This window comes from Ovis aries, chromosome 17 (genome assembly GCF_016772045.2).
Source record: "Ovis aries strain OAR_USU_Benz2616 breed Rambouillet chromosome 17, ARS-UI_Ramb_v3.0, whole genome shotgun sequence".
NCBI classification, from domain to species: Eukaryota; Metazoa; Chordata; class Mammalia; order Artiodactyla; family Bovidae; genus Ovis; species Ovis aries.
In genome coordinates this window covers 10,443,023-10,470,722 of record NC_056070.1, presented here as the reverse complement: position 1 = coordinate 10,470,722, position 27,700 = coordinate 10,443,023, and the positions used below count along the sequence as shown (strand labels likewise).

The 27,700-nt window shown below is 44.1% G+C and overlaps 1 protein-coding gene and 1 non-coding gene across 6 annotated transcripts in view; both read left to right on the top strand.

Moving 5' to 3' along the window:
• Window positions 1-27,700, top strand: part of ARHGAP10 (Rho GTPase activating protein 10) — a 375,744-nt gene that overhangs the window by 63,632 nt on the left and 284,412 nt on the right. The window lies entirely within an intron of this gene.
• On the top strand, window positions 22,057-22,129 carry TRNAG-GCC (transfer RNA glycine (anticodon GCC)). Its single transcript has one exon. It is a non-coding gene; the product is annotated as a tRNA-Gly (tRNA).

Here is a 27,700-nt window from a genome sequence, read left to right as displayed (position 1 = left end):
GAGGCTGGGGAGTCCAAAATTGCAATGCCGGCAGACTTATTCATGGTGAGAACTCTCTTCCTGAGCACTTAAGCTCTGGTGTCTTCCTCTTATAAGGGCACTAATCCCATCAAGGGCCCCACCCTCATGACCTCATCTCAACCTAATGACCTCCTGAAGGCCCCAAATACCATCACTTGGGAGGTTAGGGCTTGACCATATGGATTTAGGATAGACAGAAACATTGGGTCAGTAACAGGCAGTAATAAATACTGTTTTTGAAATAAGCCATCTGGTAGAAGATATGTGCTCTAGAGGAGATGCAATGTACCAGTAATTATCATTCAGACTCATAAGTATTCAGCAATTAGATACACTATATTTGAAAGTCTTCAGAGATGACTGGATTAACAGTTTGACCTTTTTCTACCTGCTGGTCTAGTTATTGAGCAAATATTTATTTACGCACATTTTATGATTCAGGCCCTGGGCTGGTTTCTAGGCTGAAGGGATAAGAAAGCTGTAGATATCGGAGCCCACATTTGGTAGCTGGTATTAAAGGTGTTTACAGAGTTGTTTTCATCCAATCTTCTTTCAAGTAAATTTTATTAAATTGCAATCTTGTCCTGTTTTTTCTGTGTAAAATTGTGAACATACGTATTAATAATATATGAAAGTGAAAATGTTAGTCGCTCAGTTGTGTCTGACCCACCAGGCTCCTCTATCCATGGAATTCTCCAGGTGAGAATACTGGAATGGTAGCCATCTCTTTCTCCAGGGGGATCATCCCTACACGGGAATCGAACCCAGGTCGCCTGTATTGCAGGCAGATTGTTGACTGTCTGAGCCACCAGGGAAGCCCATTGTAATATGTTGATAATATAACGAATACCTAAGTACTCACACTTGGCTTTGCCAGATCTTAATATTTGAAGGAAACATGCCAAAATATTTTTTAATATGAGAAATGAATATCACTTGGAACTCAAGACCCCTGTGTGCCCCTCCCTGTCCTGCGTGTCTCTGTCCTCTTTTAGAAGCAACCACTCTGCTGCATTTGGGGTATATCATTGCTGTGCCTGAATTTATGCTTTTATTATGCATATATGAATTTAGGAGCAATATAAAATGCCATTTTAAAAACTTTATGAAAGAGATAGCAAACGTGTAGAAATTTTTCTGTGCTTCGAGAGAGAAATAACCATAACGTTATTTGTGAGTTTTATTTGTATGAAACATAGCTCTAGTTCTTTTCAGTGCGCCTTTGTATGGTTGGTCTGAGTTGTAGCAGTCTGTTCTCCTGTTGTCAGAAACGTCTGGAATGTTTCCGGATTTTCCGGATTTTAAGCATCGTTGCTGTGGACATTCTTGTTGACGTGCCCTGCTGTTTGCGTGTGCATATTCCTGGGGACGCATGCGAGTGTGGAGTTGCTGAGTGAAGCTTGACTCCAGCTTCGCCAGAGAGCATCACCTTGCTGTCCTCAGGAGCCAGTTTACCGTTCCTCTCAGTGCATCTGTGATCCTGTTGAACCGCATCTTCTCCAGGACTTGACATCATCAGATTTGGAACTTTTGCTCATCGGTGGGGTGTAAAGTGATACCGTACTGTTTCTAGCTTTCACACTGCCTTTCCCTGATGGCGGTGAGGCTGATTATCCCCTGTGACGCATCTGTTGACTTTGCAGGCTGCTGCTTCTCTTAATTGTCTGTTCATAAGGCACCCCCTTTCTTTACTGGTGATGGGACTTGGCTGCAGAGAAGCAGATCGACCACAGTCTTTATCGTGACATATGACGATCGTTGGGCTTTCTGTGACTTTGTTGTTTATTCATATTTTTAATGGAATGGATACCTGTGAATGCATCAGTGTCTGAAACATTACCTACAATTTCCGTCTGCCTGCGTTTCTTTCTGCTCCATTCCTCTGCCTCTCCTTTCCCCCCATTTTTTTTTTTTAAATATATTATCCTGAGCTTTGTGATTGCTTCTTATCTAATTCTGGGAATGCTGTTTGCTCTGGGCCTTGCTTTTCTCATTCCTTGTTATTAGGATAGTTTATCCTGGCTGTTGCCTTGACTTTGTTTTGGTCCATTCATTTTCACTGTCCTATAACATTCCCCAATGTGACTGTTTTTCTGTCATTTCACCTTTGAGTAGCATTTGAGTTATTTCCAGTTTTGTTGTTATGAACCATTCTTTTATGATTTTTGATTTATGTGAGTCTTGCCGGCTGTGATCAGGAAGGCCTCTTGAATACTATCTGGGATAGGGAATGCTGGATTAGATATTCTAATTCTAACTTGGTTAGCAAATTCCAATTCTCCCCCCTCTAAATTGTACCATTCTTGTTCCCACAAGCAGTGAATCAGGTTATTCTAGAGCTTCTTCTCAACTTACAGTTCTTTTGGTGTGTGTAATTCTCTTGAACAGACATCTGTTGGTTTGGTAGAATTGGTAGTAAGATTTGATTTCCTTGTAACACACGAGCTGCTGTGAAGCAGGCAGAGGAGGAACCCATCGACCTCCTTGGCTCACTGCTGGGGTCTCCCATTATTTGTGAAAAGAACCTGAGGTTGGGCGGCCAAGTGGACTTTGGTCATTTGCAACATTTCTCTTCCTGTCTCACAGATCTGTTATTTAAAGTCGAAGCAGATTGAATCCCTGCAGTTATTTATTTATGGCTGTGCTGCGCAGGGGCTTTCTCTCCTTGTGGTGCCTGGGCTTCTCATTGTGGTGGCTTCTCTTGTTGCGGAGCACAGGCTCTAGGGCACAGGCTCAGTGGCTGTGGTGCGTGGACTTCCTTGACCCAAGACATGTGGGATCTTCCCAGACCAGGGATCGAACCTGTGTCCCCTGCATTGGCAGGCGGATGCCTAACCACGGGACCACCAGAGAAGCCTGAGTCCCTGCTGTTTTGTGGTATCTGCTCTGTTTTGTTCATGGTGGATTTTTTCCCTTGTGTGTTTTAGTTTTGGATTGTGAGGTCCTTTTTGGTTGAGTTTTCTCTGTGAGAGTCCTAGGAGAGCTAGGACTAAGGTGTATTACAAATATAGAGGAGGGATTTGATTGACAAAATACTTTGCAGTGTTGGGCAAGCTATAATAAACATCCTTTAATGCATAGCTGTGATTGTTTGAAAAGTATGGGAAAATCCCTTGAGTCTGACATTGAGGAAAAGGTGATTCTGGACAGTATATTAGGTATATACTGAACTTTCAGCAGAGTCAGAAGCAAGATGCTTGATAGCTTCACACCAACACAAGAAGAGAGCAGGACGCTTTGGGCCAGGAGTGGGAGCTGTGGTCTTCCTCCCAGTCTGGTTTGTCAGGACTGTCCTGTGGCTGCAGCCTTGGTGAAGGAATGGACCGAAAACTCCTGCCTGCCAGCGTAGAAGTTCAAAGTTTACCCATCTCAGCCCAGACTCTGGGTAGGAGTTTCACGTGCTCTGGTCGCTACCTAAAATTAGAAAGCATAGGTGGTTCCCTCACCTCTTAGAGTTCACAGGTATGCTACCCAGGTTTTCTAGGAGTCACCAATTCAGAGAATTAGCATAAAATCCAAGGAATCACCAACTCAGGGATTTAGTCTAAAATCCCTCTGCAGAGGTACCTCCCAGAAACAAACTATGCCTGTTTACACATCTTCTTCCTGAGCAGTGAGCTTCTTGGAACGTGGACACAGGATCCTGTGTACCCGTGTACATCAGTGTGTTTGTGGAATAAATGAATGAGTGAACAAGTGGAAACGTGGACATTATTAAACCTACTTAAGGTTTACCTAGTAGGCAGGTTTCCAATGTGTTCAAAAATAAAGCTTAGCTACTGTGTGACCCTCCAGTCCCACTCCTGGACATGTATCTGGAGAACAACACCCGAAAGGAGGCATGTACCCCATTGTTACTGCAGCACTGTTCACAACAGCCAAGACAGGGAAGCAGCCTCGGAGGCCATCGGAAGAGGAATGGATTAAGAAGATGTGGTACGTATATACAACGGAATATCACTCAGCCGTTAGAAACACCGAAGTAATGACATTTGCAACTACATGGATGGACCTTGAGACTGTCATACTGAGTGAAGTAAGTCGGACAGAGGGGAAATATTGTATGACATGGGGCATCTGAAAAGAAATGATACAAATGAACTCACTTGAAAAACGGAAACAGATTCACAAAGAGATTCACAGACTTAGAGAGGGGATTTATGGTTGCTGGGGGGGAGGGATGGTTAGGGAGTTTGGGATGGACATGTACACACTGCTCTATCTAAAACGGATAACCAACAAGGACCTACTGTATGGCATATGGAGCTCTAGGCTCAGTGTTATGTGGCAGCCTGGACAGGAGGGGAGGATGGTGGAGAATGGATACACGTATATGAGTCCCTTCATTGTTCACCTGAAACTGTCTCAACATTGTTAATCAGCTATACTCCAAGAGAAAATAAGTTTTTTTTAAATAAAACTTAGAAGGGAGGATATTTTGCAGTTTTTTTTTAAACAATTTTAAAATAATTCTTCCATTCAGAACTGTCTTCAGATCCCAGAATCAGCAGACATTTATTGAGCATCTGTGCTGCTCTGGGCGTTGTGAAGGATACAAAGATGACAGTGTGCTCTGCCCTTAGGGAGTTACAAGTGTAGGGAGTGACAAGCTTGAACGTAAATTGTTATGTGCCAAGTGCAGAGTAAGTGCTGTAGTAAATTTTTACTGTAGTTTTGGGATGGCAGAGGTTGGCAGTGTTTCATTTCACCTTAGGGATTTGTTCATTCAGTGAACATTTACCGGAGCTTCTCATGTGGTCAGCACTGGGAAGATTACAGGAGTACCTAAGATTTAATGTACTCTCACCCATGTATTAGGTCACAAGCACTTTATAGACTGTTAATGTTTACAACATAGTTAAATTCTCACAACATCCTCTTGAGGAGCCTATAATTATCCTCATTTTAAAAACTTTTAATTGAAGTTTAGCATATATGGAGATAAATACACATTTTTATTTTTTTGGCTGCATGGTACAGCATGCAAGATCTTTGTTTCTTCACCAGGGATTGAACCCACATCCCTTGCAGTGAAAGCCAGGAGTCTTAACCACCGGACTACTGGGGAAGTCCTGAGAGAAGTATACTTTCATCTGTATACATCTGGATGGGTGTTCATGAATTGTATACATCTGGGTAACCAGCACCTAGAGCGAGAACCAACCACACGTTACAGACACTTCAGAAGCCCCTCTGTGCCTGCTTGCCTTCCAGCAGCAATTTTTTCCTCTTGTATTTTCTAGAAATGAAATCACGTAGTATGTATTCTTTTGTTGTGCTGTTCTATCGTATGTAATTTTAGATTATTTTTTTCCATTTTTGCTGAGTATTCCATTAGCCCCACATTCCAGATGAGGAGACAAGGCTGAGAGGTCAGAGTATCCCCAAGATCATGCAAGTAGTAACCAATGTATTACAGTAGCATTGTTTTTTTGAGACATGAATTTTCATTTTCCCACTGTTGCGTTTCTGTCATGTAAGTTTACCATGGTAAATTTAGCCCCAGTGAACCGATGCTCCTGATGACTGTGTGGGTTCTTTCCAGCATATCATCTTTGTGTGTCATGCCTGCTCGGTCGTCTCCAACTCTTTGCGACCCCATGGACTGTAGCCCGCCAGTCCTCTCTGTCCATGGGATTTTCCAGGCAAGAATACTGGAGTGGGTTGCCATTTCCTTCTCCAGGGGATCTTCCTGACCCGGGGATCGAACCCGTGTCTCCTTCATTGCAGGTGGATTCTTTACCGCTGAGCCATTCAGTGGGGAAACCATCATCACTGATATTTAACCATGAAAGGAAGTATGCATTTCAGTGTTTTAAGTATCCAGCCACTTTGCCATTGACAGTCAGGTCTGTGTAAGTGCAGAGCTAACAAAGCGCTGATTTCCCCCATGGCCTTCTTTGTGAGGTAGCAGCTGCCAGTCGGGTGGCGTTTGCCGTTTTTGTGGCCTACTTGCCTTTCGAAAGTGCCTTTTAAGAGGATGTAGTGTCCTTGCCTTATTCCTTTTATCCTAGCTATGTTGTTTTCTTCCTACTCCCATTATTTTCCCTTTAAAACTTACTAGATCATCTCAGTTCTGTTGCAGCCCCTAATTACATTCCTTTGCCTGAGGGCCGGCTCTCCCTTTGGCCTGCTCATGAAACCTTCAGGGGGCTTTCCAGGAGTTATGGGTCTTCAAAGGACAGAATTTTCTTTTTCTTTTTTATTGAAGTTTAGTATTCATATATATACAGGTATACATGCATATATAATATGTACACTGTATTTTGTAGTTTTTCCACTTTAGTACAAGATAGAGTATAATTCCTTTTCCATACAGTTGGACCTTGTTTATCTGTTTCGTATGTATTAGTTTGTATCTTGTTTATCTGTTTTATACATAGTAGTTTGTATCTGCTAATCCTTAACTCCTAATTTATCTCCGCCAACCCTTCCCTCTTTGGTAACTATGTTTATTTTCTGTCTGTGAGTCTGTCTGTTTTGTCAGTAAGTTCATTTGTATCATATTTTAAAATTCCATCTATAATGTCATATGACTTCCTGACTTCACTTAGTATAATAATCTCTGGGTTCCTCAATGTTGCTGCAGATGGCATGATTTCATTCTTTATGGCTGAGTAATACTCCATTGTATTATATATTCATTCATTTGTTGATGGTTGTTTAGGTGGCTTCCATGTCCTGGCTGTTGTAGATAGTGCTGCAGTGAACACTGGGGTCAGTATCTTTTCAAATTAAGAGTTTTGTCGGGGTTATATGCCCAGGAGTGGGATTGCCGGATCATGTGGTAACTCTCATTTTTAGTTTTTTAGGACACCTCCATACTATTCTCCTTCCTTAGTGGCTGTACCAATTTACATGTCTACCAGCAGTGTAAGAGGGTCCTCCTTTCTTCACCCTTCTCCAGGGTTTACTGTGTGTAGATATTTGATGATGGCCATTCTTCCTGGTGTGAGGTGATACTTCCTTGTAGCTCTGATTTTCGTTTCTCTTCTAATTAGCAGTGTTGTTTCCTTTCATGTGCTCATTATAGACATTTCTCTGTGAAGCATTGTTTACTACTACGACCGACAGAGGGAACTTCCGGAGTGTGAGCTCCTGGAAGGTGGGAGCTGGGTGGTCGTCACCGTGGCACCTTGCCTGTAGTTGATGCTCGATAAATGACTCATGGAGGACCTGCTGGAACCCCAGGCTTGTATTCTTTTGATTGAATGTTATAATGCCGTCCTTTATGTTTTGAGGGAACATGAATAATTTTCTCAGACTTTTCAGTCACAGATAGAATATCCAGAGCTGTTTATTTAAATATTTTTTCTCTATTCTGATAGTAGAGGAGGAGTGATTTAAGAATGCACTAGGAAGCAAATATACAGTGGTTTTGCTACAATATGGAGTTTCCTATATTTTCTCCACTTTTGGATGTTTACTGAAGCCCTACCTACTGACTGGCATTCAGTAGACGTACAAAGGTACATATAAATTATTCCATGCCTTTGGGGAACCTACTAGGAGAGACTGACGCATATATTAACATAATACATTATGGTAAAATCGATCAGGATAGCTATGAGTAGATTTTGGTTTCTGAACACGGTGGAAGGGGAGACCTCAGCCTAGTGAGTGGCGAGGCTGTCTCAAGGGTCCTCTTGGAAGAGATGCTGCCAGAACAGATTCTTAGGGAATCTGTTTTTACTTAACCTTCTACCCAAACCCTACTCCACCTTTTTCCCCCTCTATTTCAAGAGTGGAGATACTGCCCACTTTTTCCCCTCCTTAATGTAAAAACCTCATTTTTGTCTTTTCCTTCTCATCATCTGGCTCTTCTCTCACAGGGTTATGCTGATTCTTGCTTTGAAATGAGTTTAGAATGTGGTTTCTGCCTTCTTGTCCTTTCTGTCCTACCATGGATGCTCTGGGTTTGGAAGAGAAGAGAGAGAAATCAGTTGTCATTGTGTTTTAAGCCTCTGACCTGAGCCTTGCACATCGTGCATCCAAACTTCCGTTGGATCAGAATGAACTGCGTGATCTCTAACTGATCTTTCTTCCCCTTATCTCTTTTCCTTCCCTTTGATTCCATATAGGGTCCTCAAAATTAATATACCCCCCTCCCCAGTATTATTCCTCTGCTTAAAAGTCTTCTGTGACTCCTTCTCACCTTCAAGATGGAAACCCAGTTTCTTGGCCCAGGTCCTTGCCGCTGACCCTGGCTGCATGAGGCGTGCCTCATCCTTCCACTGCCCTGTCATACTGCATATCAGAGCACACCTCAAGATCTTAGCCATTTCCTGGCCCCATGCATTTACTCTCTCTTTTTTTTTCTTTTCTGATGTGTCATTTCTGTGTCAGGCATTAAGATCCAGCTCAGCTGTTACCACCCCTGCAAAACCTTCCCTACCTTTCCCAGGAAGAATTAGTCGAACCCTCTGCTGGGTTTCCTGATGACTGTCCAGGCAGTACTCCTGCAGCACTTTCTGCTACCCTCTGTTTCCCTGTGCATTGCCCCCGCTACACTGAGGACCAGGAATTGTGCCTAATTCTTCGGTCCCCTGGTCAGGCTCTTGTTACATGTCAGACAAATAGATCCTCCCTGTAAACACACCTGCCACTTCCCACCTCTTTAGTTTTGCTTGGGTGATTTTTTAATGAGGGACACACCCTTTCATCAGCTCTATTTAAATATAGTGCATTGTTCAAGGGCCATCTTCTCATCCCTTGGCTGTGAAATTTTTGTCATTATGGAAGCCCAGAATATTGTCAACTACCTCTGAACTGTGTGTGTTAGCCATCGGCTGTGGCATTTATAGAACATCTTCAATTATCTGTTGTGTATGAGTCATCTCTCCCGAGTTAGATTATAAACTCTGAAGGCAAGAGGTGCTCTTATAAGTAATTTTGAATCATCTCTGTTGAAAAATAGAATTCCTTAATCAACCCTCATTTGCTGTTTAAAAGTAGGTTAGTGACACATTCTTTTGGTTACCTTTGAGACTGTCTATTTGCCATTCGTCCCTGAAGGGTACTTTTGTTGGGTATAGAGTTTTCAGTTGAAAATTCTTTTGTTTCAGCACTTAAAAAGTGTGCTACTTCCTTTAACCTCCATGGTTTCAGATGGAAAGTTCATTGTCACGTGAGTTGGGGTTCCCTTCCTGATAGCGTGTCATTTCTCTCTGGCTGCCTTCCAGATTTTTTGTCCTTAGTTTTCAAATGTTTATGTAGGATGTTATAATATTTTACCATGGACCCCAGCTTCTGTGTAGGTTTCTTTGGGTTTATCCTGATTAAAGAATTTGCCCAGCTTTCTTAAATCTGTATGTCTGTGACTTTCACCACATTTGGGATCCTTTCAGTCATCATTTCTTTGAATCCTCTTTCAGCCTCACCCCATTTCTCCTGTCCTCTCTGGGACTCTGATGATACAGGTGGTAGTTAGCTCTTTTGTTGTTCCCTGAGACTGTGTCGGTCCCTGAGACTGTGTTCATCTTTTCAGCATATTTTTGCTTTTCTGCAGATTGTGTTAATCCTATTTGTTTTTTCCTCAAGTTCATAGATTCTGTTCCCTTTCATCTCCACTCTACTACTGAGCCTATCCTGTGAGCTTTTACTTCTGTTACTATATTTCCCAGTTATATAATCTCTATTTGGTTATGTTTCTATCTCCTGTTTATTTGCCAAGAATTTCTATTATTAAATTTGTTGTAACAGAAGTTGTAATAGACTCCTGAAGCACTTTTATGACTTGTTGGCCTTAAATCCTTATTAGGAGCTTCCAACAGCTCATTTATCTGTGGATTGGCTTTTGCCATTCAGCTTGTGGTTTTCCTGGTTCTTGGTCTGACGGGTGATTTTCTGTTGTGTCCATCCATTTTGCTTGGACGTAGTTGAATATTCTGTGTCCCACTTTTGTGCTTTAGCCTGTAGTCACCCTGTTTAGTTTTAGCACATTTGTGGGCTGTGGTTCCAATGATGGGTTAATTTTCAGAGCCTTTTCAGTGTTAATTTAATCTCCTTGGTTGACCAGGTATCACTGGAGCTCCTTGTTCTTACTGGTTGAGGGGGCAGACGGGGTTTCCCTAAATGGGGCCACTGAGCATCTATTGATGGAGGAAGGTAGACTCAGGTGTCTGGGGACTAGAAGCTTCCTTGAAGGTGGTGGATCTCCCCTGCCTGTGGGTGAAGGGGGATAGATAGCTTTTCTTGATCTAGTGACTGTTGAGGTGAGACATCTGCAGTGCTGCGTGGCCCCTCTGAGGTCTCTGGGGAGGGGAAGTGGGGTGTCTGTGGAGCCAAAGAGGCTTCCTGGGCTGGGCTGTGTGTGGCTGGGTTCGTTGTGTGTCTGCTGTTTTTGTTTCTGTGTCTTGGCTCCCTGAGTTGCTTATTGCTGGTGGGGCTTCAGATGGACCCCCTTTTGGATGGTGTGGGACTTGCCTGATGTTGCTGTAGGGGGCTCCTTCCTTGGGGTAGGACTGAGCCTCCGTGTGTGGCCTGCTCTTGTTAGAGTCGGGGTTGGGACCTGGTGGGTCCGAGTGGCCACCTTCTTCAGTGCTTTGTTGTGTGGCTCCTTGAGTCTTGCAGTCACAAACTGATTTGCTTTCTTCCTGCCACCTTTCAGAGTTCTCCTCTGGTTTTTCTTCTGTTATTTCCAGGGTTTTTATTTTTGTTCATTTATTGGTTGCCCAGGGTCTTCATCGCTGCTCAGGTTTTCTCTCTTTGTGGAGAGTGGGGGGTTGCTCACTAGTTGTAGTGTGTGGGCCTCTCTTCAAGGTGGTTCTCTTGTTGTGGATCACAGGCTCTAGGGTGTGCGTGCTTCAGCAGTTGCAGCTCGTGGGCTCAGCAGTGGTGCGCAGGCTCAGTTTCTCCATGGCTTGTGGGATCTTCCAGGACCAGGGATCAAACCCCTGTCTCCTGCATTGGCAGGCAGATTCTAATCCACTGGACCACCAGGGAAGTCCTCTAGGGTTTTTAGAATTTTAGCTGGGAGGATCAGGGGAAGTAAGTCTATGCTATTTTTATCCCTAAGCATCCATCGTTAAGTGTCGGATTTTTTCAAAGGAATTAAAAAATATCAGGAAAATTAGCATTGCTTTTCCTGCATCGGCCACAACATATCATTGAGCGCTTTCATTTTATATTAATAATAGATCAGGAAACTTGAGACCCAGTCAGGTCAGGTGACTGATTTCAGGGGTGCTGTTGCGAGGTAATTGCATAATCCAGATTTGACTCAGGTTCTTAATGAGAAAGCCAATATGTGTTTCCTTGTAGCAAATCAGAGGGTTGTCTGGAAGAGAAGTGGGCCTTGCGGTGCTACAGGGTTCTGGGCATCAGAACATTAACCCACCAAAGAATTTATTGCCCAAATGAAAAACCTGCCTGAACACAAGAGGAAAATAAGCTAGTCTTACATCACACTGATTGAGGTTGAATGCCGTGCTGCATATTTGTCCCCATTCTAATAGTAATCATTTCTTACAAAGTCTAAGGTAAGCATGGGCTTCCCTGGTAGCTCAGCTGGGAAAGAATCCACCTGCAGTGCAGAAGACCCCGGTTTGATTCCTGGGTATACCTTCTGTTTTTACTATAAAAACATCTGAGTAACCTTATAAAATGTTCCTTCTTGCAAAAGAAAAGGCTTTTGCTAGTTATCACCCTTTATATTCTACTTCAAAGAAAGTGGAGAATGTAACAAAAATCGAAGGTGCTGTCCAAACAAGTTAATATCATAGTTTAGCATTCTGTGTGGCTTGTTAACATGTAATCGCCGTATCCTCCATCGACATTAGATACTTCTCCTAGTGTTTCCCTGGGAAGCTTTTTCCTGTATGGCAGAGTTGGAGAAATGGGTAAATTCAGACGTTAACTCTTTGGTGGTTTGCAGTTTTTTTTTTGAAGACTCCAAGGTTTTGCAGATTATAATCTGTATAATACAGGGTCAGAGATGAACTGATGCCGAAACTCTTTGGAGCTCTGAGAAGGGAAGCATTTACTTTTTCCCCTAAGACTTTCCCCGAGGGTCCACAAGAATGAGGTATGATGAACAGGATTAAGTGCTGGCTCTGTTTAGTGCTGCTTGGGTAGCAATGACTGTGGAAGCCTGAAGAAAGGGTGGCACTCTCTGGGACCCGTGTACTTGTTTCTCTTTTTCTGCTTTTTTCCTCCTCTTTCCTACTCACGGATTTTTGATGAAAAGGTGAAACCTATGATCCCTACTGAAGAAAGAATTAAACATATTGTGCTTTGTAGAATTTTTCCAATCACGTATAACGCTTTCCTCAGCAAGCCATGTGCTAAGATCATTTGCTGGGAGTTTGGAGTAAAATTTCATTAAAAATTCCATATACCGTAACCATTAAAAAAAAAAGCCTGTGCAGTATAATGGTTAGGTTTCCAAACCTGCTTCTCTGATCCATGATGCGTGCACTGTATTAATAGTTGAGCTCTGATGCCACTGGTGAGACAGTAGTATGAATGCTACTAGCTCATTGATTGACTTAGAATCAGAAAATGTTAGCCTTGGACAGGGACCCTTTTGGACCACTGTTCTGACCTCCCACCCTCAGCAGTATCTCCACGATACAAAAAAGTGATGAGATCTCGTAATTGTTTTCAGCGAGGAAGCCCATTGCATTACAGTTGGCAAGTTCTGCTTTATCCTAAACCAGATCTGACTTCCTTTAGCTTCTTCCTATATTGGGTTTTTTAGATCATGTAGGGTGAATCGAAGAATTCATAATTAACACCCCCCACAATTCAGGAGGGGGCCCCCAGGTGGCTCAATGGTAGAGAATCTACCTGCCAATGCAGGAGACGTGGGTTAAATTCCTGGATTGGGAAGATCCCCTGGAGAAGGAAATGGCAACCCCCTCTAATATTCTTGCCTGGGAAATTCCATGGGCAGAGAAGCCTGGCGGGCTGCAGTCCATGGGGTCGCAGAGAGCTGGACGCCACCTAGCACTGAGCACACCTTCACAGTTGCGAAACAGAAGTTGTGATTCTGCCTGTCTAACAGTGAGTCTTAAGCAGTGGCGTTTTTGGACTCATCATCCTCTTAACTTTTTTTTGGATGTTCAGTTTTGCCAGTGTCCTCTTCAAATGTGGTCCAAACAAAGCACAGTGCCCCAAAGTTTTCTTACTGAGGCAGGGGGTATGACTTCCTAAAACCTCCCACTCCTGGGCATATGTCCAGAGAAAACTGTTAATTCAGAAAGACACATGCACCCTGGTGTTTATCGCAGCACTATTTACAATAGCCAAACTAAATGTTCATTGACAGATACGTGGATAAAGATGTGGTTCAGATATACAATGGAGTATTATTCAGCCAAAAAAGAATCAAATCATGCTATTGGCAGCAGCGTGAATGGACCTAGAGATTGTTATACTGAGTGAAGTAAGTCAGAGAAGGAGAAATATTGCATGGCATGTGGAATCTAAAAAGAAATGATACAAGTGAAGTTACTTCCTGAATCACTTTGCCACACACCAGAGACTGACATGGCATTATAAATCAACCATGCTTCAATTAAAAAAACAAATCTACTTCCTCTCTCAACTTCCCTTTTTGTTGTGTCACCCAGACAGGATAACTTAGTAATCTTTGATTCATTAACTTCCTTTGCTGCGATTTGTTATAGAAAATCCAGCATTATTCCCAAGTTGTCAGTGTTGACACTGAAGGTTGAGCGGGTGGTCGCTTGCCCAGGGTTACCCAGCGGGTCACCATTGACGCTGTGCGTGAGCCCCGGTCTGTCTGACGGCAGAAGTCATGCTCCCGGTCACTGTGCTTTCCTGTCACCAAGGAGCTTTGCGACTAGACTTTTTCAAGGAACAACTACCTGTTCTTCGTAGACTGTCAAATGTTGGGAGGTGGGCATATCTGCTGTCAGTAGTACTTACACTGGCTATCTGAGTGTTTGCGCTGGAAATGCTGCTCATATGATATCTCTTTTGTGGATGCAAAAGAAATGTGTCATTTTGCCGTGCCAGGTTGTCTACATTCTCCCCTTTAGGGGGGAATAAGGGAGATGTGGCCGTAGTGGGCTGTAGGTTCTCCATTTCTGTATTTCTACCAATATACGAAAGGGCTCATCCATATACTTACAGAGCTTGACTTCTATGGGTTAAAATAGTGTTGGCCACCAAGTGTAAAAGCTGTGATTTAAAATTTCCTTTCATCACTGGTGACATTGAACTTGTGTCTGTGTGTTTATTTGTGGATGGGTAATATCCACCCACACGGGGGAAGGCCATCTGCTCTGCTCAGGCTGCCAACTGGAATGTAAGTTCTCCTGCAAACACTTCACAACGAAACCTAGAAGTGAGACTTGATGTGCTAACTAGGCATCCCCAGGCCCGGTCCAGGTCGCACGTGAAATAAACTGTCATAGACAGGCACATTGAGATCTCTGCCCATCCTGATGATCAGCTGTCAACCGTTCTTTGGTTTTGTTTGACTTCAACTTGCTTTTTTCTGATCATAAAATGAAGTATTGCTAAACGAAGACTATTTTGAAACTGATGAAAATCACTGGTTACGATTTGGGTGGGGGGCTTACCTTCCAAACTGTTTTGTGGGCACGCGGGTACCTTTCTCAGGCTTTACGCAGCTTCACGGGTGCGTGTGTCTTATTTCCTCCTGTAGCCTCCCTCTGTGAGCAGGGCGTTTGTGGGAGGTCCCTGTGCGTGGCAGGATGGCCCTCGAGACCTGGCTTGTGTGGGGTCTGCTGCCCGGGGTCCTGGCGTGTCTGCTGCCCTCCTTGAGGAAGCCTGAGCTGAGAGGCAGCCTCGCAGGCCTGGCCGCCAGCCTGCACACTGGTGTCCTCACAGCTTTTCCACTGTTTGCTGTTTCCGCCTTCCTGTGGGGCTTCCTCTGCAGAGCCTGTTCTCATCCCGGGAAGCTTTCCTCTCCTGGGGGCTGGCCCCAAAACCTTTGCTGGAAATTCCCGACCTCTCCTCAACATTTCGGCACCATCTAGACTCTTTGATCGTCTGTGTGTGTGTCGTAAGGGCATTGTGAGGAAAGCGTCTCGTGGCTGTGCTGTGGTGGCCTCTATAGTTTGTGTTTCCTGCGGTGAGGTAGCACATGGTGTGTGTGTGTGTTTTCTTTTCCCGGTTTTTTAATAAGTTTTTGGCTGTACCTGCTGCCGTGCCAACCAGGGATTGAACTCGTGCCCCCTGCATTGGAAGCACAGAGTCTTAACCACTGGACCTTCAGGGAAGTCCCAAGGCAGCAGACTGGGACGGCTTAAAACGACAGCTGGCTCCTGGGTTCAAATCCTGGCTCCATGACTTAACATTCTGTCTTCTTGTGCTTGTCCATAAAATGCCATGGGAAATGCTTACCAACCTGGATGTAGGGAGGACTGAAGGAGCTAATAACTTGCAGTCTTTCCTTGGAGCAGTGACCAGCACATCTGAAGTGCTCAAGAAACACTTGATGGTGAGGCACACACCTAGACCATTTGGGCATGCTGAATTGCAAATGGTTTTCTAGTCAGTGATGGGTGTTGACATTTCTGTATGTTGAGCAGAGTCCCTTACATGAAAATTGCCCATCTTATGGCCTGCCTTTAGGGTCTTTTTTTGTGTGTGTGTGGAGTTTTATATGATAACATAGAATAACCTTCAGAATTAATTTTGGCCTTTAAAGATGTGGTGTTTTTTCTGTTTTTTGTCTGTTTATTCTGTTGATGGTTGTACCATGTGACATTCAGGGTCTTCTTTCCCCAACCCAAAGATTGAATGCCTACCCCTTGGAGTGTGAGCATGAGTTTTAACTGCTGGACTGCCAGGGAAGTCCCAAAGTGGTGGTTTTTTTAAAAAAATTATTTTTTCAGAAAAAATTGAACTATTCATTTATAGTATTATATTAGTTTCTGGTATACTGCAAAATAATTCAGTTATATATACATATACATACAGTCTTTTTCATATTCTTTTTCACTCTATTTTATTATAAGATATTGAATATAGTTTCCTGTGCTATCCTGTAGGACCTTGTTGTTTATCAATTTCATATATAATAGTGTGTATCTCCTAATTCCAAACTCCTGGAGGTTCGTGACATTGTACAGGAGACAAGAATCAAGACCATTCCCAAGAAAAAGAAATGCAGAAAAGCAAAACGGCTCTCTGAGGAGGCCTTACAAATAGCTGTGAAAAGATGGGAAGCGAAAAGCAAAGGACAAAAGGAAAGATAAACCCATTTGAATGCAGAGTTCCAAATAATACCAAGGAGAGATAAGAAAGCTTTCCTCAGCAATCAGTGCAAAGAAATAGAGGAAAACAATAGAATGGGAAAGACTAGAGATCTCTTCAAGAAAATGAGAGATACCAAGGGAACATTTCATGCAAAGATGGGCTCAATAAAGGACAGAAATGGTCTGGACCTAACAGAAGCAGAAGATATTAAGAAGAGGTGGCAAGAATACACAGAAGAACTGTACAAAAAAGATCTTTGCAACCAAGATAATCACGATGGTGTGATCACTGACCTAGAGCCAGACATCCTGGAATGTGAAGTCAAGTGGGCCTTAGAAAGCGTCACTACGAACAAAGCTAGTGGAGGTGATGGCATTCCAGTTGAGCTATTTCAAATCCTGAAAGATGATGCTGTGAAAGTGCTGCACTCAATATGTCAGCAAATTTGCAAAACTCAGCAGTGACCACAGGACTGGAAAAGGTCAGTTTTCATTCCAATCCCAAAGAAAGGCAATGCCGAAGAATGCTCAAACTACGGCTCAACTGCACTCATCTTACACACTAATAAAGTGATGCTTAAAGTTCTTCGAGCCAGGCTTCAGCAATACGTGAATCATGAACTTCCAGATGTTCAAACTGATTTTAGAAAAGGCAGAGGAACCAGAGATCAAATTGCCAACATCTGCTGGATTAGCCAAAAAACAAGAGTTCCAGAAAAACATCTATTTCTGCTTTATTGACTATGCCAAAGCCTTTGACTGTGTGGATCACAATAAACTGTGGAAAATTCTGAAAGAGATGGGAATACCAGACCACCTGACCTGCCTCTTGAGAAACCTGTATGCAGATCAGGAAGCAACAGTTAGAACTGAACATGGAACAACAGACTGGTTCCAGATAGGAAAAGGAGTACGTCAAGGCTGTATATTGTCACTCTGCTTATTTAACTTATATGCAGAGTACATCATGAGAAACGCTGGGCTGGAAGAAACACAGCTGGAATCAAGATTGTCAGGAGAAATATCAATAACCTCAGATATGCAGATGATACCACCCTTATGGCAGAAAGTGAAGAAGAACTAAAGAGCCTCTTGATGAAAGTGAAAGAGAAGAGTGAAAAAGTTGGCTTAAAGCTCAACATTCAGAAAACGAAGATCATAGCATCTGGTCCCATCACTTCATGGGAAATAGATGGGGAAACAGTGGAAACAGTGTCAGATTTGATTTTGGGGGGGCTCCAAAATCACTGCAGATGGTGACTGCAGCCATGAAATTAAAAGATGCTTACTCCTTGGAAGGAAAGTTATGACCAACCTAGATAGCACATTAAAAAGCAGAGACATTCCTTTGCCAACAAAGGTCCATCTAGTCAAAGCTATGGTTTTTCCAGTAGTTATGTATGGATGTGAGAGTTGGACTGAGAAGAAAGCTGAGTGCCTAAGAATTGATGCTTTTGAACTGTGGTGTTAGAGAAGACTCTTGAGAGTCCCTTGGACTGCAAGGCGATCCAACCAGTCCATCCTAAAGGAGATCAGTCCTGAGTGTTATTGGAAGGACTGATGCTAAAGCTGAAGCTCCAGTACTTTGGCCACCTGATGCAAAGAGCTGACTCATTGAAAAAGACCCTGATGCTGGAAAAGTTTGAGGGCAGGGGGAGAAGGGGACAAGAGAGGATGAGATGATTGGATGGCATCATCAAGTCGTTGGACATGGGTTTGGATGAACTCTAGGAGTTGGTGATGGACAGGGAGGCCTGGTGTGCTGCAGTTCATGGAGTCGCAAAGAGTCAGACACGACTCAGCGACTGAACTGAACTGAATCCTCCCCCATCCCCTTTCCTCTTTGGTAACCATAAGTTTGTTTTCTGTTAGTCTATTTCTGTTTTGTAAATAAGCTCATTTGCGTAATTTTTTCCAGTTTCCACGTATAAGTGGTCGATGATATTTGTCTGTCTCTGACTTCACTTAATATGATAAATCTCTAGTTGTATCCCTGTTGCTGCAAATGGCGTTATTTCATCTTTTTTTTTTAATGATTGAGTAATATTCCAGTGTGTGTGTACCACATCTTATTTATCCATTCACTTACCGATGGACATTTAGATGGCTACTTCCGTGTCTTAACTATTATAAATAGTGCTGCTATGAACACAGGGCTGTATGTTTTTCTCTGAATGAAGAGTGTTTTTCCCTGGGTCTATGTCCAGGAGTGGGTTTGAAGGATCATACGGCACCTCTAGTTTTCAGTTTTTTAAGGAACCTCCGTACTGTTCTCCATAGTGCCTGCACCAGTTAACATTTCCCCCAGGCTAGGAGGATTTCTAAAGGAAATGTTTTGTACTCACTGGCCTTCCATGTGAGTTGTCACTCATGTCCTCTGCCAACTACCGCATAGCGCTTAGTAGGGAGAGAGGCTCCGCCTCTTGAGGAGGTGTCTCCCTGAGGACCTCGGGCTCTCCCTCCTCTCCTGTCCCTGGGCTGGCTAATGTCGCTGGGGAGGGGCCCTAGACAGCTACGTGTGTCACGTCCTTCCGTGGGAAAGAAATGAGCAGGGCCATTTGGAGTCTCCTGAGAATTTCACTTTGGGAACGAAGATGGGAAAATCAGTGGGAGCTGAAGCTGAAAGAACGCATCTGAGCTGATGTGAGGATGCTGGAAGGGCCCCAGCCTTCCAGGCACGGCCAGGCCTCGGACCCTCCGAGGCAGCAGCAATTCCGACAAGAGGAGTTGTCATGAAATAGAAGAAAACACCCGATTTCAAGTGGGAGGAAAGTAAACACTCGGAGAGAAGCTGCGTGGTATTAACGGCAGACAGAGGGTCCCAGGGCAGACTGTACTGCAGGTTCTCAGGACAAGTTGTTCACTGTTTTCCCCCCTGGCTCTTTGCAGTTATGTTCTCATGACTTTATTGCTTACATTCAAAGGCCCTAACTTACACAGAGCACAGAACAGATGGAGCCCTCTTTCCATTGCGAGGACTCACCTCATTTTGTTCCTGGTACCTCACTGTCTCCCCTGTGGTTTATGATATGAATTTAACTCATTTTTGGGGAACCCTGTTCACCCCCCGCACCCCATTCTATGCTGTGTTTTTCTGATGACTTTAATTTTTTTTTTTTTAAGTTTGTCTTCTGCTGAACTCCAGTGGAGTGTGTCATTTTAACTCTTTGCAGAGTGGGTGGTGATCGCCCATCCAGTGGGGGCCGTGGACTCCCTTGGTTGGTGGTCATGCCCTCTTCTTCTTTTATCCCGTGCCCTGGGCCGTGCCGAGTGAACGGGCAGTGCAAGTCATTGGGCATTTCTTGTGAAATGCTTAATTTGGGGTACAAGTGGGGAGGTTTTAGCCCTTCCTTAGAGTGAGTCATGTTTGATTCAAATAATTTTATTTTAAAGGAAATGAGAACCTTCACTGATGGTCCAGTGGTTCAGGCTCTGGCTTCCAGTTCAGGGCTGTGGGTTCAGTTCCTGGTTGGGGAAATAAGATTTGACATGCTGTATGGCGTGGCCAAAAGGTAAAAACAAAAAAGATGAACGATAGTAAAGGAAATGAGTATTTGTTTGTGAGAAATTAGAGACCTAAACTGCAACTCTTGGCTTTGTTCCGCAGCCGAGTTTCTGGTCCGCGCAATGAAATGGTGGCACAGGGGCTGAAGGGTGGGAAAGCTTGTATTCTTTCCGTCAGGTGAACACTTTGACATCTAAATCCTGGCTGATATTTATTTTGGACCTTAAGCATATGCTGTGGTTAACAAGGCAGCTTGTCTTGACATTATCCCCTGTATGTGGTTTGATTTTTCTTTTCTGTCTCCCCTTCCTTAAGATATTTTGGAAACTACTTTGTTTGCCAAGTTACTATATTCAGTTCCGAAATGTTTGAGTAATATTATGTTTTGTCATTGAGCTTAAATCCTCGATCTGAGAAAACAGTACTTGCAAAGAGTGTTCTTGTCTTCTGTATATTACCTTGAACCTCAAGGTTACCTGTTTTTCTCAAGAAAAAATACCATGGAGTATTTGTTTCCTAGGGCTGCCGTAGCAGAAATCCCACAGATGGGGTGGCTGAGGCAATGGCAAGGTACTGTCACATAGTCTTGGAGGTTAGAAGTCCAAGATCAAGGTGTCAGCAGAGGTGGCTCATTCCCGGGGCTGAGAGGGAAGAGCCTGGCCCAGGCTGTGCTCCTTGGCGGTGGATGGACCTCGTCTCCCAGCGTCTCTTCACCTTGTCTTTGTATGTTTCTGTGTCGTTTTTTTTTTTTTTTAAAGGACACCCGTCACTGAACCAGGACCCACCATAATGACCTGGGGACCCCCCACATGGTACTATTGGTAAAGGACCTGCCTGCCAGTGCAGGAGACTTAAGAAATTCGGGTTCAATCCCTGGGTCAGGAAGATCCCCTGGAGGGGGCATGGCAACCCACTCCAGTGTTCTTGCCTGGAGAATCCCCATGGACAGAGGAGCCTGGTGGGCTACAGTCCATGTGGTCACAAAGAGTCGGACACAACTCAGCGACTAAGCACCGCACAGGCTTAGTTGCCCTGCAGTATGTGGGATCTTTCCAGATCAGGGATCAAAGCCATGTCTCCTGCATTGGCGGGCAGATTGTTTACCGCTGAGCCACTAGGGAAGCCCCTCCGTACTGGGTCTCGAGTCCTGGTTTATGCATTTGTTCTGAGGCATCTGCATCTTTGTGGGCTCCGCTTGTGTTCCTTTACCCTCAGAATTTGTCAGGTCAGGCCATTCTATTACTAGTGACTTGAGATGGGGTTTATTCTGTGATTAAGAAGAGCTCTACACAGGCACTCCAGTTGGGTTGGAATTGGAGAGTTAGGGCTAGGAGGGCTTTAACATAAGTTGGACAGATGGTACTGGCCCTTGAGCTGCTCGAAGTATAGCCTGTGATGTGGCCTTCAGGCCATGACTAGCCCCGTAAGGCATTTTGGGCTTGAGAAACATTTGCACCACTTAAAAAATCTATCAGGTGAGTTGTTTTCTTTCTTTTTTGACTAATATAGAGAGGCCAGGCTGCTATTCTTGTACATGGTACAGCAGTCAGTTATGTAAATCTGGAAAAACACGAAGGAGAATGAGAAGCCAGTCCACAGTCCTGGAGGAATTTTGTTTCAGTTCCAAGTTCCTTGGATTAACATCAGCATTATTTCCTTGGCATGAATCTGACGTGAAAGAAATGAAGTTCTTAGAGCCTGCACCCTGTTCTTCTCTAAATAAAACGCAGAAGAATTTGGGGACGTGTTTTGATGTGCAAAATGGGTGGTGGCACTTCCCTTGGCAGAGCTGGTGCATATTTGATAATCTGGTGATTTCAGTCTCTACATGCCGAGGAATGTGAGCTTCTAGGTGCAGTTTGTCCATTTGGAAAAAGAGTTTAGAATTTGATATGGCTGGTGAAGCATCCTGAGTTTCAGATTTTGTGAGTGCGAAGGGTACATTTATTGGTTGCTTCATTTTCCATCTCAAACCCAGAATTAGAGAGCAGGCCACGGTTCCTCAAGTGTGCCAGCTAGTGGCTTGGTTGATGGGACGGGAAGTTGTGGAGATAGTCCTGTAGTTACTTCATTCCCAGGGCCAGGCTTGTCACTTCCAGGGCTGTCATGTGCCCAGAGGGCTGCCTGGCAGTGGCGTAGAACAATATGAATAGAGAGGTTTCCCTTCCTTCCAAGTGTCTGTATGTGTCTAATGGTTCAGAACTATTAGGTTCATAGGTGGCTATGCTGTAAGAAACAATCTTCTCGTTTGTCAAACCATCAAGGATGAGTGGGGCAGTTCCAGCCAGCATCTGGAGGCTCTCCAGATCTGGATTTAAACTGTGGTTGGGGACTTCTCTGGTAGTCCAGTGGCTAAGGCATTGCACTGCCAATGCAGGGGACCCAGGTTCGATCCCTGGTCTGGGAACTGGATCCTACATGCTACAACTAAAGTGTGGTTGGATCTCTTCATGTGGAGGCCTGCATCTCAGACTGAGTGGGTCTCAAATACAGCTCCTCATCTCTCAAATGTCTTCCAACCCCAGGGAGAGTTTTGGTGCCTGTATTTTTCTCTTCCATTGGTCTGCAGATTGAAGACCTAAAATTTCCACTCTGGGAGACTCTGGAAGTGGCAAGTTCAGTTGAAAGAGTGCAGATCCCTTTAATTCTTTTAAGTCAGCTGTGCTTTTTGTGCACACGCAGGGATCCTATTGGGCTTTCCAGGTACCTCAGTGGTAAAGAATCCACCTGCCAAGGCACGGAGACACAAGAGATGTGAGTTCGATCCCTGGATCAGGAAGATCCCCTGGAGAAGGAAATGGCAACCCACTGCAGTTTTCTTGCCTGGGAAATGCCATGGGTAGAGGAACCTGGTGGGCTGTAGTCCATGAGGTTGCAAGAGTCAGACGTAACTCAGCGACTAAATAACACCACCACCAACAAAGGCTTTGTCTTATCCAGTAGTATGTGCCAGCCTTGAAGGTGTTGCTGGAGAGTAGTGCTAATTTACCATCCTTGGGAATTAGCATGCAGGAGAGGATGAAGGACATGGAAGCATATGGTATATGAATTTTCCATTTAGTTCAGCTCAGTTCAGTCACTCAGTCGTGTCCAACTCTTTGCGACCCCATAAACCACAGCATGCCAAGCCTCCCTGTCCATTACCAACTCCCGGAGTTTACCCAAACCCATGTCCATTGTGTCGGTGATGCCATCCAACCATCTCATCCTCTGTTGTCCCCTTCTCTTCCTGCCCTCAATCTTTCCCAGCATCAGGGGCTTTTCAAATGAGTCAGCTCTCCACATCAGGTGGCCAAAGTATTGGAGTTTCAGCTTCAACATCAGTCCCTCCAATGAACACCCAGGACTGATCTCCATTAGGATGGACTGGTTGGATCTCCTTGCTGTCCAAGGGACTCTCAAGAGTCCTCTCCAACACCACAGTTCAAAAGCATCAATTCTTCGGCGCTCAGCTTTCTTCACAGTCCAACTCTCACATCCATACATGACCACTGGAAAAACCATAGCCTTGACTAGGTGGACCTTAGTTGGCAAAGTAATGTCTCTGCTTTTTAATGTGCTGTCTAGGTTGGTCATAACTTTGCTTCCAAGGAGCAAGTGCCTTGTAATTTCATGGCTGCAATCACCATCTGCAGTGATTTTGGAGCCCAGAGAAATAAAGTCAGTCACTGTTTCCACTGTTTCCCCATCTATTTGCCATGAAGAGATGGGACCGGATGCCATGATCTTAGTCTTCTGAATGTTGAGCTTTCAGTCATCAAGAGGCTCTAGTTCTTCTTCACTTTCTGCCATAAGGGTGGTGTCATCTGCATATCTGAGATTATTGATATTTCTCCTGGCAATTTTGATTCCAGCTTGTGCTTCCTCCAGCCCAGCGTTTCTCATGATGTACTCTGCATATAAGTTAAATAAGCAGGGTGACAATATACAGCCTTGATGTCCTCCTTTTCCTATTTGGAACCAGTCCATTGTTCCATGTCCAGTTCTAACTGTTGCTTCCTGACCTGCATATAAGTTTCTCAAGAGGCAGGTCAGGTGGTCTGGTATTCCCATCTCTCTCAGAATTTTCCACAGTTTATTATCCATTTAGTTAGAGGCATTCGAGAGAACTAGTTGAGATCTGTGCAAAGGCCCTGGGAATCATGTCAAATCTCCCAAAAAGTCAGAACAATGTGAAGGAGAAGACATTAGCAGAAGCTTGAGAGACCAAGCTTGATCCTTTGCCTCCAGGACGTAATATGAGCAGTCTAAAGAGGTCTGTGCCCTTGATCAGGTCACTACTTAACCCGTTTGTAACATAAGGTAACAACACTCACCCTACAGGCTGGTTATAAGAAATAAGTGAAATATTACTTGTAAGTCCATTAGCACAGAGTAAGCACTCAACAAAGGTAGTCGCATCTAGTGGGCTCTTCATTGCCTTCCCCTAGCAGAGGAGTGCTGCCAGGCATTGTAGCAGACTGGTTGAGTTTCATGGGCTATGATAAACCTGTATCTTTGGCACAGAGCATCTTTGCACTTTTGTAATGGACTGTGTAAATGTAGAAAAGTGTCTTATGATTTTGTTATGTCTGAAAAGGCAGCAGAGATGTCTCAGAGTATGAACTACATGGGAGAGTGTGCTGTGCTTAGTCACTCAGTTGTGTCCACTCTTGGCAACGTCGTGGACTGTAGCGCACCAGGCTCCTCTGTCCATGGGGATTCTCCAGGCAAGAATACTGGAGTGGGTTGCCATGCCCTCCTCCAGGGGATCTTTGCAAGCAAAGGTTCAAACCCAGGTCTTCCGCATTGCAGGTGGATTCTTTACTGTCTGAGCCACCAGGGATTTAAAATGTACTAAAGAGACTTCCCTCGTGGTCCAGTGGTTAAGAATCCATCTTCCAATGCAGGGGACATGGTCGGGGAGCTAAGACCCCACATGCCTCAGGGCAGCAGTGCCTGGGAGCCACAAGGAAGACCTCATGTAGCCAAAACCAAATATTTTAAAGAATGTACTATTTAACAGAAAAGGTGATAAATTTGTGATGATTAAATGGAACTGGAGTTTGGTGTGGTGAAATTTTTAAGCAATAAGAAGTTTTTGTAAAGAACCCTGTATAATACTGGAAAGAAGTCAGTGGAGGGGAAAAATAATTATATCCTAAAATAAAAATAGACGTAACTATAATACCTAGCAGAGAGGTAAGAGAGAAAAGTATGGTATTTACATAGGAAGAAATGTATCATATTAGCTGTGCAAATATGATTCAGTTTAATTCTGCTGTTATAATATTTTCAACTAATGAGATTAGGAATTATGAAATAAATGTTGAGAAATGGATGCATTTAAATTATAGCTTTCTGGAAAGTATCTTGCCCTGACATTATGAAAGCATGATTCTTGAAGTATTTTTTGACATGGCAGTTTTGGATAAAATACTCAAAGGAAGAGACTCCAGAGGGGAAAAATAGATTTTATACCAGCATTTACGGTTCTGTGTGCTTCTCTGGTGGCTCAGATGGTCAAGAACCTGCCTGCAGTGCAGGAGACCCGGGTTCAATCCCTGGGTGGGGAAGATCCCCTGGAGAAGGGAATGGCAACCAACTCAACTGTTCTTGCCCGGAGAAATCTTTGGACAGAGGAGCCTGGCAGGCTAGAGTCCATGGGGTCATAAAGAGCCTCTGACACGACTGAGTGACTAACACATGGTTCTATATGTATAATATAAGCATTTATATGTTGTTTATATATGGCATATATAAATAAGTACATAGAGGTTTCCATAGATAAACACACAAATGGAGCCAATTACATGCCCCTGTTGAGAACTGGCAAACATTAGCAAAATGGAATATGATAAAGTTATTAAAAATGATAATAAGCCCACACACTCACTATTTGGAAACAGCTGCATGAACTAAAAAGCAAAAACGGTGTGGTCCCTGTTTCAAAGATAGAGGGAAGCACGAGGATGCCCGCTGCTGCCTCTGGGCCCAGGTAAGCTGAGGCAGGAGGAGAGAGAACCCCGAGAAAATGCTGACTAAATGAGGCAGATTCAGGTAAGCAGCGCTGGGAAGGTCGTGCACTGTGGGACAGAGCGGAGTGTAGGGCACAGGGGCGATGATTTTGGGGAGGGTGGTGCGAGGGGCAGGTTTCTGTGAAGGAGCCAGCCAGACAGGGGTGAGGGCAGGGAAGGAGCCCTTCCAGGATGGGACAGCACTTTGAAGCCTGGTAGTCTGGAGTGAGTTTGGCTTGTGTAAACCAAGAACAGGCTGGCACGGCCAGTCCTAGGGAATAATCATATGTCTGCCTGGATTAACTCTGGAGTGGCCTCGATAGCCAGGGTTTATATTTTTTTTTAGAAGATATATACCTTTATTATTTTATTTATCATGCCCCTTGGCATGTGGCATATTAGTTCCCTGACCAGGGATCAAACCCGTGTGCTCCCCTGCCGTTGAAACGCATAGCTTAACCACTGGAATACCAGGGAAATCCCCAGGCTTTACATTTTTATGATTTAAACATTTTTATTGTTTAGTTGTGAAATTTTGGTGGAAATACAGAAATATGGGAGCCAGGTGTATCTTTTAAAAAAGAATGAGGAAGCAAATATCCGCAGACTCCCCACTAGGTTCTGAACTAAAATAACCTTTGAATCCCCTCGTAGCGGTCTGTTACATCCTCTGCCCTCGTCCCAGGTGGTGAACGTCATGTGGCTTTTGCGAGAATGATTCACTTACCGTTCTTAATTGTTCTGTAATTTTGTGACCTGTGTGTGCAACCTAAACATAGGGTTTAGTGGAGCTTGCTGTGAACTTTTTGTGAAACAGCCATACTGTGGGTTCCTTTGGGACTTCCTTCTTTCTCTCCACATTGTGAGATTAGTCTGTGTTGATGCGTGAATGTATGTTGTAGAAAGTACACATCTGTAAGGGCATGTGTGCTGAAGTTTATCTTAGGGATTTACCTGGAAGGACAGCTTTAGGTTGTAGGTTCTCATCAAACTTGTTAGATAATGCCAGAGTGCTTGAAAGGTGATTATATCAATTTTTGGGCCTCCCAGGTGGCTCAGTGATAAAGAATCTGCCTGCCCAGCAGGAGATGTGTATTCTATCCCTGGGTCAGGAAGATCCCCTGGAAAATGAAATGGCAACCCACTCCAGTATCCTTGCCTGGGAAATCCCATGGACAGAGGAGCCTGGCAGGCTGCAGTCCATGGGGTCACAAAGAGCTGGACACGACTTAGCGACTAAATCACCGCCACCACTTACCCATTCTCACCCTTACTGGCAGTAAGTGAAAATTTTTGTTGCTCCGCATACACCAACTCTTGAGGTTTCCAGACTTACGGATTTTTGCCAATCTGATGAGTGTACTGAGCTATGTTGAGGTTTTCTTTTCACTTTTGTAATCACTAATGAGTTTGAGCACCTTTTCATGTGGTTTTGGGCCATTTGGATTTCCTTCGTTTCGTTTTGCAAAGGGCCTATTCAACTGTTTTGCCCAACTTGTTATGGGACTTGCCTTCCTCAGTGATTCATAGCTGCTGTTTGTACCTTTGTGGTGCGTGCTTTTTCTTTACTCTTTAATGTCTTCAAAATTTTAATACAGTCAAATTTCATTAACCTTTCTAATTAGTCTATTTATTACTTAGTAACTAATCACCCCCCTGTCAGTGGCCTAAGCAGCAGTCTTTATTTCAGTTTGGACTCTGCCCATTGGGCAGTGTGATCTCATCTGGGCTGCCTCCTTTAAGGCGGGAAGCTCTGCTTCTATGGGTGGGATGTCTGACCGATGGGGCAATAAGTGGGGGGCCTGGGCCACACATCTTTTACTATTCAGGAGGCTAGCTGGGGCTTGATCACATGGCGGCCAGAGGCTTTCCATGGACCGGAGCAGGGATGTGCGAAGTTCTGAAGCTGGAGGTTCCGGATTAGCAGTGCCGCTTTCATCACATTCTTCTGGGCACAAGACCAGCCCAGATTCAGGGGGCGG